Below are 12226 nucleotides of genomic sequence, written 5' to 3' on the forward strand. Positions count from 1 at the left end.
GGCAGATGACGAGCGATCGCTCGTCTCGCTGCTGCCCCCGCCGCCATCCTCTGTCAGGGAATCGGGAAGTGAAACATTGCAGCTTCACTGCCCGGTTCCCTACTACGCATGCGCGAGTTGCGCTGCGCGTCTCTTCTGGTCCCCCGCTGTGTCCTGGGAACTGTGTGTTTCCCAGAACACAACAGGGGGGGGGGCATCTGCGGGGGTCTGCGGCAGTCTGCCCGGAAGTGGGTGCAGATACCTGAATTATCCAGGTAACTGCACCCCCCTCCCCCCTGAAAGGTGCCGATTGTGGCACCGGAGGGGGGGAGGGATCAGATTAGCGGAACTTCCCCTTTAGGGTGAAGAACCGCTTTAAGGTGAAAAAATGTTTTTAATGCAGCAGCGTCCGGTGTCTCGTGTCCAGATTGGATAGATTGATAGCAGCGCAGCCATTGGCTCCCGCTGCTGTCAATCAAATCCAATGACGCGGGTGCCAGGGTGTGGGGCCTAGTCAAACATTCGGCCCCGCCCCGGCGCCCGCGTCATTGTATTTACAATCATTTTAAAGTGGAACTTTGGTCATGAAATTAAGTCCTATTAGAGCACTTCAGGCTGGCCCTTTTACAGGTATAGCTATGGAAAACATTAAAAATAAGTGTTTATACTGTTTATAATCCAATAATACATTGTCTCACCCTGCTCTGCACATGCTCGGTTGCTCTCTCTATTTGTAGGACTTTTTTAGGCACTGCCAAGTTTGTAGAGGCCAATCTGCTGGCAGCCTTAAAGCAGAATTAAACCCTCCTATTCTTTACAACCAAGGAAGCTTCTTCTGTTTGATCTGCAACTGCCATGGTGCTGCATATGTGACCAGGTATGACTCCAAACATTTGATGGTTTGACAGTTTGGTTAAGGATACAAGAAAATGTGGCAGTTAGCAATTCCGGCATTCCAGGAATGTATCTGTTTTTTTAAACTGTTAAATTGATGGGTTTGGTTCCACTTTATGATTAACTGCTGCTCTGGGGCTTTGGGCTTCAGCAAAATGGCAGCCTCCAGCAAGTACAAACAGGAGCAATGCTGGAGGCAATTTACAGCTTACACTCATTTTGGTAGTATAATTATTAATGTGGAGTTGACAGTATCTCACAAAAGTGAGTACACCCTTCACATTTTTCTAAATATGTTATTATATATTTGCATGTGACAGCACTGAAATTACCCTTTTCTACTATGTAAATTAGTGAGTATACAGCTTGTATAACAGTGTCAATTTGCTGTCCCCTAAAAATAACGCAACACACAGCCATTAACGTCTAAACCGCTGGCAACAAAAGTGAGTACACCCTAAGTGAAAATTTCCAAATTGAACCCAATTAGCCATTTTCCCTCCCCAGTGTCATGTGACTCATTAGTGTTACAAGGTCTCAGGTGGGAATGGGGAGCAGGTGTGTTAAATTTGGTGTTTGGTCACTGGAAGTTCAACATGGCACCTCATGGCAAAGAACTCTATGAGGATCTGAAAAAAACACTTGTTGCTCTACAAAAAGATGGCATAGGCTATAGGAAGATTGCCAAGACCCTGAAACTGAGCCGCAGACACGGTTGCGGATTGAGTCATACTTATCTTATGGGATTGAATACAGAAATAGATCTTCTAATATTGAAATATTGACTACAAGACTATAACTAAATTGGTATTTATTGGCCGCAGCCCTTTTTTATTGTTGGTATTAATAATAAATGTATTTATATACATATCTTTGGAACAGTATTTATACATAAAATAGTCCAGCCATCACAGCTCGAACTAAATAACTACAATAACAACAAACTGTTCCATTCAGAGGAAGGGGTGGGAGGAAGGGCGTGTCTTCTCAATCAGCACCGCTGCTCTGCTGAATAACAGACTTATCCACTCCTATTTATAGGTACTCCAGGATCCAACTGACAGAGGGCTTGTGCATATATTTAAGTAACCAATCATTTAAAACGTAGTTATTATTATTTTATTTATTTATTTATTTATTAAAGCTTTATCCCTCATATCCCTCATTTTGCCTCATTCCCATGTGATGGGTAACTAATCGTTCCCCTTCTTTTTTTCTTTGTTCCCCCAGCAGCCTGCACTCTTCTATCCTCTCCAACATCCCAGGATGTGGTCCGGCCTTTGCTGTCCTGACATTAGGGATGAGCTCGGTGTTCGACTCGAAGGCATGTTCGACTCGAACATCGACCGTTCGTCTGTTCGGCAAATTCAGAACTTTGTGGACCGTTCGCACCAAATTTGTGTGGCACGAACGGCCCACAATGCACTACGCCATCGCAGTGCATTGCTGCCTCATGATTGGCCAAGTATGCACTGTGACCCCACATGCTTGGCCAATCACAGCGCCGGCAGCGAGGAGAGCCATAATTGGCCACAGGCAGGATGCCTGTGGCCAATTATAGCTCAGGGGGTTTAGTACACGCCCCACACTATATAAGGCCGCCAGCGCGGCGGCCTTGTGTAGTGTGTTCCGGCGTGCAGGGAAAGAGCAAGATAGGCAGGGACAGTGTTCTTTTCTCAGGCATCTGCAGGAGTTAAAGTGGGTGTTGTGTGCCTCCCGCACAGTATACACCTGTATCTACCCTTTTTTGCTGGTGTTCTCTAATACAGGCATCTGCAGGAGTTAGTGGGTTTTATGTGCCTCCAGCACAGTATACACCTGTATCTACCCTTTTTTGCTGGTGTTCTCTAATACAGGCATCAGCAGGAGTTAGTGGGTGTTGTGTGCCTCCAGCACAGTATACACCTGTATCTACCCTTTTTTACTGGTGTTCTCTAATACAGGCATCTGCCGGAATTAAAGTGGGTGTTTTGTGCCTCCAGCACAGTATACACCTGAAGATACCCCTTATTGCTGGTGTTGTCTGTTGCATATGTTGCATATTAGCCTTTAAAATTAGCACTTTTGATTTTGAACGTTCGAGTCCTATAGACTTTAAAAGGGTTCTAAAGTTCGTACAAATTTTTGGTCCGTTGGAAGGTTCTGGTGCAAACTGAACCGGGGGGTGTTCGGCTCATCCCTACCTGACATGCATGCACATGATTAAATTGCAAATCCTGCGACTGGAGGAACAGCAAAAGGAAGCAGCTTCAGTAGACTGACCAGTCATGCAGCTGGGAGGAAGCCTGCTAGAATATCACTACTTATTCTTCTACACCTAGATTAAAAAAGCATTTACCACTTGCAGTGCATGGAAGGGGGACCACTACTTCCTGCTGCCTGGAGATGGGCTTGAATAATGGTAGTAACCTTTCAAAACCCAAGCTAGAAAAGTTTTAGTTCATAGCTGATCCACTCAGTGGATAAAATGGCATCTTTTTGTGACATCACTGCTAATAAGGAAATACTATATTTCCTTATTAGAATATCACCTAATAGGAAAGTATACTATTAGTATATAAAGTATGCCATCTCTTATTATAAACTCCTTGGTCTGTAGTATAGCCAAAGAAAGCATATTGGAATGTTTAAAAAAAATCATAGCCAAGTTAAAGAATAAGTGGAAATGTTAAGAGAAGATCTGGAAACGATAAAAAATAAAGTGATTAGCTTTTTCCCTTATTTCAGAATAAATGAAATTCCATAGGGCATCTTGAAAGATATTGGATCATTTTATGAGGCAACTGTTAGATATTTCTTTTTACGGAAAAGAGCTCTTTGTGACAGACCAAGAAAATTACTCAGACATGTGGCAGGGCCAGCATGGAAGTGATTTGACAAAAGTAACCTGTTTCATTTGGTATATGTGTATGATATTGTGCATTTCAAGAGAAAAGTGATAAATAATGCATATATGCGAAAGTAGGCAATTTTATTTTATTTTATTATATATATATATATATATATATATATATATATATATATGTATATATGTATATATATATATATATATATATGTATATATGTATATATATATATATATATATATATATATATGTGTATATACCGTATATACTCGAGTATAAGCCGAGATTTTCAGCCTCTTTTTTGAGGCTGAAAGTGCCCCCCTCGGCTTATACTCGAGTCATCGCTGTCTGCCCGCTCGATCAGCGTGTCGAGCAGACAGACAGCGGCCATTCTATTCAAAAGCCGCGCCTCCGGCTCCGCCTTCGCCTGTGATAGGCGGAACACTGAATTTCCCAGCAGCCTGTGTTCCGCCTATCACGGACGTCGTATCATCCTCGTACTACGGACGAGGATGATACGACGTCTGTGATAGGCGGAACACAGGCTGCTGGGAAATTCAGTGTTCCGCCTATCACAGGCGAAGGCGGCGGCGCAGCTTTTGAACTTTACAATGGCCGCCGACGAAGAGGGCACGGGACGGCACGGCACGGGACGGGACGGGACGGGGGCAAGGCAAGGCACGACACGGGATGGATGCAAGGAGGCAAGGCACGGCACGGGACGGAGGCAAGGAGGCAAGGCACGGGACGGAGGCTCGGGACAAAGGTAGGCTGGACACACACACACACACACACACACACACACACACACACACACACACGGATGGAGACACACACAGGGATGGATGGATGGATGGATGGATGGAGACACACACACACAGGGATGGATGGATGGATGGATGGATGGAGACACACACACACAGGGATGGATGGATGGATGGATGGAGACACACACACACAGGGATGGATGGATGGATGGACACACACACACACAGGGATGGATGGACGGACACACAGGGATGGACGGACACACAGGGATGGACGGACACACAGGGATGGACGGACACACAGGGATGGACGGACACACACACAGGGATGGACAGGCATGTCTCACCCTCGGCTTATACACGAGTCAATAAGTTTGCCAGTTTTTTTGGGGGTAAATTGGGGGCCTCGGCTTATATTCGGGTCGGCCTATACTCGAGTATATACGGTATATATATATATATATATATATATATATATATATTTATATATATATATGTATATATATATATATATATATATATATATATAAATAAAATTAAATTGCCTACTTTCGCATATATGCATTATTTATCACTTTTCTCTTGAAATGCACAATATCATACACATATATATATATATAAAATGTATTTATTTCAAATAAATACATATATGCTTATATGTCCATACATAGAAACCAATACTAATACAGGATTAAGTTGTTCAAAATCTAACACTAACAGGGTTATTTAATAAAAAAATGGAGAGTGCACAATCTGGTGCAGCTCTGCATAGAAACCAATCCACATCCAGGTTGTATTGTCAAAGTCTAAGAACACTGAGTTTTTCAAGCGCTTTTTGTACTTGAAAAGCTAAAAAAAAATGCTTCCCATTAAAATCAAAGAATGCTTTCACACTGGGGCAGTGCGCTGATGGTGTGGTGAAAACAATCCCGCATGCAGTATCTACGGAACATGTTTGGAAAGCTAAAAAATGTGCCCCAAAAACACCCTTCTCCATTGAAATGAATGGGAGGCACCTCAAAAACGCCTCAAAAATGCTCCACTGAGTATTTGGAGCAGTTTTTGTCACGTGTCCTTTGAAAAACACACAGCAAACGCCTCAAAACCTCTGGTTTTGAAGTGAACCGGTGTGAAAGGGGCCTAATGAACAAGCTAAAGTTGGAAGCTACCATTCACAGCTGCACCAGATTCTGAGTGCACCAGTTTTAGTAAATCTCCCCTTAAGAGTCCATTCATATCAAACGCACAATGGCGCAAGTAGCAGTATTTTTTACAGTGCTGCACTGCAACACATGTCCATTGGCAAGGTGCATTGGGGCATCACTCAGAATAAATGTCATCACATATGCATTGACGTGCGATGGTGTGAACAGGCCCAAAGAGCTTAAGATCCAAAAGCAAGTCAAATGAAGCATGCTTTACCATATTGCATTCCCATGGACCTGTATAAAGAAAGAAAAATCTATGCATGACAAAAGAAGCAGGAACAAAAAACTAACATTAACCCTGTTACATTCTATTAACCCTTCATAAGAAAATCTCTGAGAGCTATATAGTAATTCTCTAATAACTACTGGGCTGGTTCATTCAAACCAGGCAAAGCAAAATGAGAACAAATATACAGTTGTTGTCCATAACAAGCATTTATAAAGATGAACATTTGAGTGCCTTGCGACCAACAGAGCATGAATAAAAGTGGTTTTGGAGGACTGGTCACTCAAGGAATGAGGGATGGGGTTAAGAAAAACTGTTTTAAAATGGTATCCTAGTCAAAAAGAAGCATTTAACCTGATCCATTGTGAGAACCCCACTAAGGATAGTGTTGAGTTTTCCCCAGAATGCAGCTTTAATCACTACTTATTGAAATACAGGGGTGCCCAAGGGTCCCCCATGCCCTTCAAAATCTCCAGCAGTGCCCTTACCTTAGCGTGTGCACTAAAACAAAAACACATTCCATGAGATTTGACAAAGTTTAGTCACATACACAAATGCGCTGGTATGTTTTAAATGCTAGAAGTCATTCTTACATCCAGTCCTAAACTACCATTAATAAATTAAATTGTACTGACAGTTGAAGGTGGTGTAACATCCATATGTCATAATGAGCAACCTATTTAGAAAAGGGTGCAAGAAAAGTGCAGATAAAATGATGGGCTATGGGCAAGCTAAATGGTACAGATTAACGTGTTACTTTTTTTTTTTCACTTAAATGTTATTTTTTATTGAGTTTTAATAGCATTACAAAATGCAAGGAAATGAACAGCAGATATTATTGCATATAAGAAAGTCAACAGGCATATAAGAGTCAACAGGTAAGCTAGAGTTTTTAAATCTCATCAAAATGTAACTAGGTCTAGCTAGGTCTAGCAAAATTGTATAGAAAAGAGGACAATCACGGTTAGTGTTGTTCGTAAAAAAGTTTTCGTACATATGATAACAAATGTAAAACTGTATTTAGTTTCAAGCTGTAGCAAAGTGGAATATAAAGTTAGAGAGGTAAGTGCAAAGGAATCGGAGTATAAGTGGGAACCCAGCATGGACGAGACCTCAGGTGTATAACAATGTGTTTTGGAGAATCTTTAGGAAAGGTTAGTCATTTAAGCTCGCCAGGACCTTTTGGGTGTAGAAACCAATTTACAATTCTTTGTGAAAGTTTGGATTTTTATATTAGCCTTGGCGTAGCCATATTCAAGCAGGCAATTTTCATTCAATATGCGGATTACCTCAGCCAGTGTTGGAGGTTGGGTGCATTTCCATTGTCTTGCAATGGCTAAGCGAATGGAAATGAAGATATGTTTTATTAGGGTATTAAGATTAGAAGGCCAAAGGTGAGAGTCCATGCTAAGTAATACCATCTGAGGAGTTAAAGAGAAGGAGAGGCCTGTAGAGGAGGTGATAAGTGTTGATATGTCCAACCAGAATGTCTTCAGCGCAGGGAGCTTCACCAGATGTGAAACATGGTGACCATGCTGCCTCCAGAAGGTGGGGGAGGCTGCCTGGTACATGTGAGCCAGTTTAGTCAGGATCAAGTACCAGTTGTGGAAGATTTTATGTGCAGTTTCACAATGCGAGATATAATGTGAGGTTTTATAGGTGAAATTCTGGGCTAGGTGCCATTGTTCCGTGGTATAGGTTTGGAATAGGGACTTGGGAGCCTGAACGACAACCAGAACTCACCAGAGGCAAAGGAGCAGACAGACTATCTCGGTACAGTGTAAGGAAAATAGAGTTTGTAGACAGTCGGAAAAATTAACGAAAAATGTATTAATACAAAATACATAGCAATAGAATTAAAAACACAGGTGACTTGTTCATACATAGTACTTCGACTAGTTTTGTGGGTTGAACCGTGTCATCAGCAAATACATCTGCAAGTAGACACAAAGTCAGTAACAATACAGTCAAAAGTATATGAGAAAGTTTATATGGACGATACAATTGAATAGGAGAGGGGAAGAGGTCCTCAACCAGCAACAAGCCCTCAAACGCTTGCAAAAACGTAATGACAAGGGTGGTAACATTGTTATGTCACACACCAAATATCAGACCATGTGTTATGATGTGTTAATTAACTCCACCTGGTATCAACCCATTTCATCTACCATTATTATGGGCTTTGTCAATAAGTTCAGAGAACTCTGCACAGGGATATTCTGGCAGGGTTTGATTGATAAAGACACTCTTAATTATTTGGTTCCGAAACACCCACGTCTCTCCTGGCCCCCAGGAAGACCCATTGTCTCCGGCATTGGGTCTTTGATCGACAATGGCCATGGCCATGGGCACATAATGTGCCCCGTCATATGTTTCTTGGAGCCTGGGAGAGACTTATCTTTGCCAACAATCAGTATTCAATTTTTTACAGTCGGTACTCTGCTGGTTCAGATTCATAGACGATCTGTTTGTTGTCTGGATCGGCTCACTATCTCAATTAAACAAATTTATTGAGGCTATTAATGCTAATTCTATGAACCTATGTTTCACAGTCACTTTTGACAATGCACAGATCCCATTCCGATAGAACATTGGGAACAGACCTTTATCGTAAGCCGACAGCAGGTAATACCCTGCTGCACGCCTCCAGTGCCCACATCAAGCCCCTTGTGCGCACTATTCCCTACAAGCAGTATTTACGACTGCGCAGGGAGGAGGATTTCTGTACCCAGGCAGCTGCTTTACCAGAATGACTCCATCTGAGGGGTTACTCTTGGACAAATTTGAGGAAGGCCTTTAACAAGAACTTCTTTGCTTTATCCCCCTTCATGCACCACCTGTACTAATATGGTGAAGATTATTACCAAATACTCAGCACATCATGATCAACTTAGGAATATCCTGTCTAAGCATTGGCACCTTCTTACAGACCATCACATTCTCAAACAGCACATGCATAATACCCCCAAATTGGTCTTTCCCAGGGTTAAATCCCTTAGGGATTGTCTAACCAGCAGGCACTATAGATCTGATAATAGTTGTCCTTTGAGACCCAGGGGCACCTTTCCACGTGGGCAGTGTCCCCGTTGCCCGTGGATGCTCACAGGTACCACCTTCACACTCCCCAATGGAGAAATATTTACTCCCCATATCTCGGCTCATTGTAGCACTACTGGAATTGTATATCTTATGCTTTGCGCCTGCGGGCTGTTTTATGTCGGCAAGACCATCGGAGAATTTAGACAGAGAGTCGGAGACCATGTTTACCATTCAATTAATGGCAAACTTACCACCATTGGCTGACATATAGGCCTACATCATAAATTTGATCCCAAAGTTGTTAAATTTCTGGCCCTGAAAGTGGTGCCCCCTGATATTAGGGGAGGGCCCACAATAAAGTACTCCTGCAAAGGGAAACCCTCTGGATAAAAAGGCTCAATGCCACTATTCCACCTGGTTTAAATGAAGTTAATTCCTTTAGGCCATTCTTATAAACCAGATTACCCTTTGACTCTCTCTCTCTGAGTTCCCTCCCTGTCTTGCCTTGGCTGCTTCTTACTGTGCCTATGTATGCAGATTTCTTCTGTTGAGTTGATATGAGTATTTGTGCCTCACTTCAATCTCTGTGCCCCCCCCCCTCATTTTTTGATCAATCTTTTCAACATACTCCATCCAACCCAGTCGCTGTCACTTCAATAATAGATAACAATTCTGTTTTGTATTTATTTCTGTAATGATTATATGCTTCTTCTTTGTTATGGACATTAACAATGTAGCTGAAAATCCAGGCCTGTTATCTATTCATCTTTTATTGTCTTGTTTGCTCTGGCCAATATTGAGGAATTATCCAGTCCTCTCTGTTAGGCTATATTTTTTGTTCTTTGCCATTATTATGTATTTGATTTATTAAATCTTTAATGTGTGTATTATCAAATATTTATAAGTTTTGCTTTATTAGTTATACATTTAACTGGCTGTCTTTCTTCCCCCTCGTTCCATGGATACCCAGGATCTCTCTGTACGGCGACTTGGTAGGTTCCCTGATGGTGAGATGGCCACCCCCACTTCGGATGGTTCATCCACTTACTTGCATACGTCCTGGCCCGAGCCCCGCCCAGTGACCTTGGGGCTTGTGCGCAGACGCGCACGCGCACTGCGGGGCCCTTGGCCCTGTGACGATGGTCTTCTGTCGCCGCTGTCACCGTCTTCTGTTCTTCTCTTCTTCTCTTCAGATGTTGCCTCGTCACTCTCTCTGCTCACAATGACGGGGACACGGCGCGCGGCGACTTATATAGGGACATCGCCGGATGATGTCCCCGCCCAGTATGATGTCACAGTCCCAGAGGATGCTGGGACTGTGACATCATACTGGGCGGGGACATCATCCGGCGAAGTCCCTATATAGGTCGCCGTGCGCCGTGTCCCCATCATTGTGAACAGAGAGAGCGACGAGGCAACATCTGAAGAGAAGAAGAGAACAGAAGACGGCGACAGCGGCGACAGAAGACCGGGCCACCGCCTGTAAAAGAGCTAGAAGAAGGCGCGGTGGCCCGGCAAGAAAAACCGAAGACTGGGACAAGACCCCCGAAGTCGGAAGAAGAGGGCGGCGGCAAAGAAGAAAGCCGGGCTCCTCCGCTAGCAAAAGAGCTAGCAGAAGATAGCGGAGGAGTCTGGCGAGAAGACCCCCGAAGACGGAAGACCCCCGGAGCTGTGCAATAAACTATTTTAACCCTTGTGCGTTGTGTTTTATTTTTACTTTTTTCCACAGGTGAATGGGTAGGGGTACGTTGTACCCCATACTCATTCACATAGGGTGGGGGGCCGGTATCCGGGGGCCCCCTTATTAAAGGGGGCTCCCGGATTCCGATAAGCCCCTCACCCGCAGACCCCGACAACCAACGGCCAGGGTTGTCGGGAAGAGGCCCTTGTCCTCATCAACATGGGGACAAGGTGCTTTGGGGTGGGGGGCCGCGCGGCCCCCCTTCCTCAAGGCACCCCCCCATGTTGAGGGCACGCGGCCTGGCACGGCTCAGGAGGGGGGGGGCGCTCGCTCGTCCCCACCCCCTTTCCTGACCGGCCAGGTAGCGTGCTCGGATAAGGGTCTGATGGGGACCTAGGGGGGGACCCCCACGACGATTTTTCGGCGTAGGGATTCCCCTTTAAGTCCATACCAGGTAGCGGGGCCAGCGACGCCTCCTTCGCTGGCCCTGGCTACCTGGAGACGCGCTCAAAATGAGCGGATTTTTCTCCGGGTGGGAAAAGTCCATTCATTTCAAAAGTACAGCGGACTGGCACACACACGGCCGGATTGTCCGCCAAAATGCGAGTCCGGCGGAAAGATTGGAGTGTAAAACTACTTTCTAAGTCCGCCGTACTTTTGGGTAAAAAAAGTCCGCCGGAGGCTACACACGGGGGGATTGTCCGGCGGACTTGAGTTTGCCGGACTTTTCCACTGGATTGTTTGATCGTGTGTACGCAGCATTAGGGTATCTCAATAAGTGATCTACCAGGCTTCTACTAGCAGAAAAAAAGAGCCTCACCTTGGTTGTTGCAAAAGCCACATGCACAGGAAGCTATCAGAGGAGAAATAGAGTTCTCCCCTGCTTGCGGGCCTTTCTGACAGACACTGAATGGAAAAGGATCCCCAATTTATAGCTACTCCATGCGCAGCGGCGTCTAACATCACAGCTGCGCCGTGGACCTTATGCGCATGCCGTGCACATGCGCCCTAATGGCCTGTAATGGCGCATAGAAGAACGCCAATGCCATACATTGTATGCAACCATGTTCATGTGCAAATTAAGGCTGCGATGGCGCATAGAATGACGCCAAAGTGAATCTCCAGCAGCCATTAATAAAAATCTATATGCCAACAGTAAAATAAATTTAAAGGGGCAAAACAAGACTCTGGATGATACCTCAGAGACACCAAAGGCATCCATCAAGCATCAATTCTTAAAGTCTAAAAAAGAGAGGAAAAACTAATAGGGGGTACAGCATGGCAAACAATAAGGCAAAGAATGAAGGGAACCATTGATTAAATACCCATCGCTAATGGCCCTGGGTGTCCGTACATTCAAGACAAAGGGAACATCCTCACACATGGTCTATTAAAGCGGCACGCACAATACATAGAATCATCAGTATTTATATAAATGTTATCAAAATTGTATATATATTTAAACTTATGTTACTCATAATTTTTAATGATTGAACACTAAGATATGATCAAATACATTTGAAATCTAATATTTTGAGTATTGGGGAGAAAAAAAAAACTTCATAAAAATTGCTTGAAGCTTAAAG

The sequence above is a fragment of the Lithobates pipiens genome, unplaced genomic scaffold (genome assembly GCF_037356315.1).
Source record: "Lithobates pipiens isolate NorthernLeopardFrog02 unplaced genomic scaffold, aLitPip1_a1.2 Scaffold_13, whole genome shotgun sequence".
NCBI classification, from domain to species: Eukaryota; Metazoa; Chordata; class Amphibia; order Anura; family Ranidae; genus Lithobates; species Lithobates pipiens.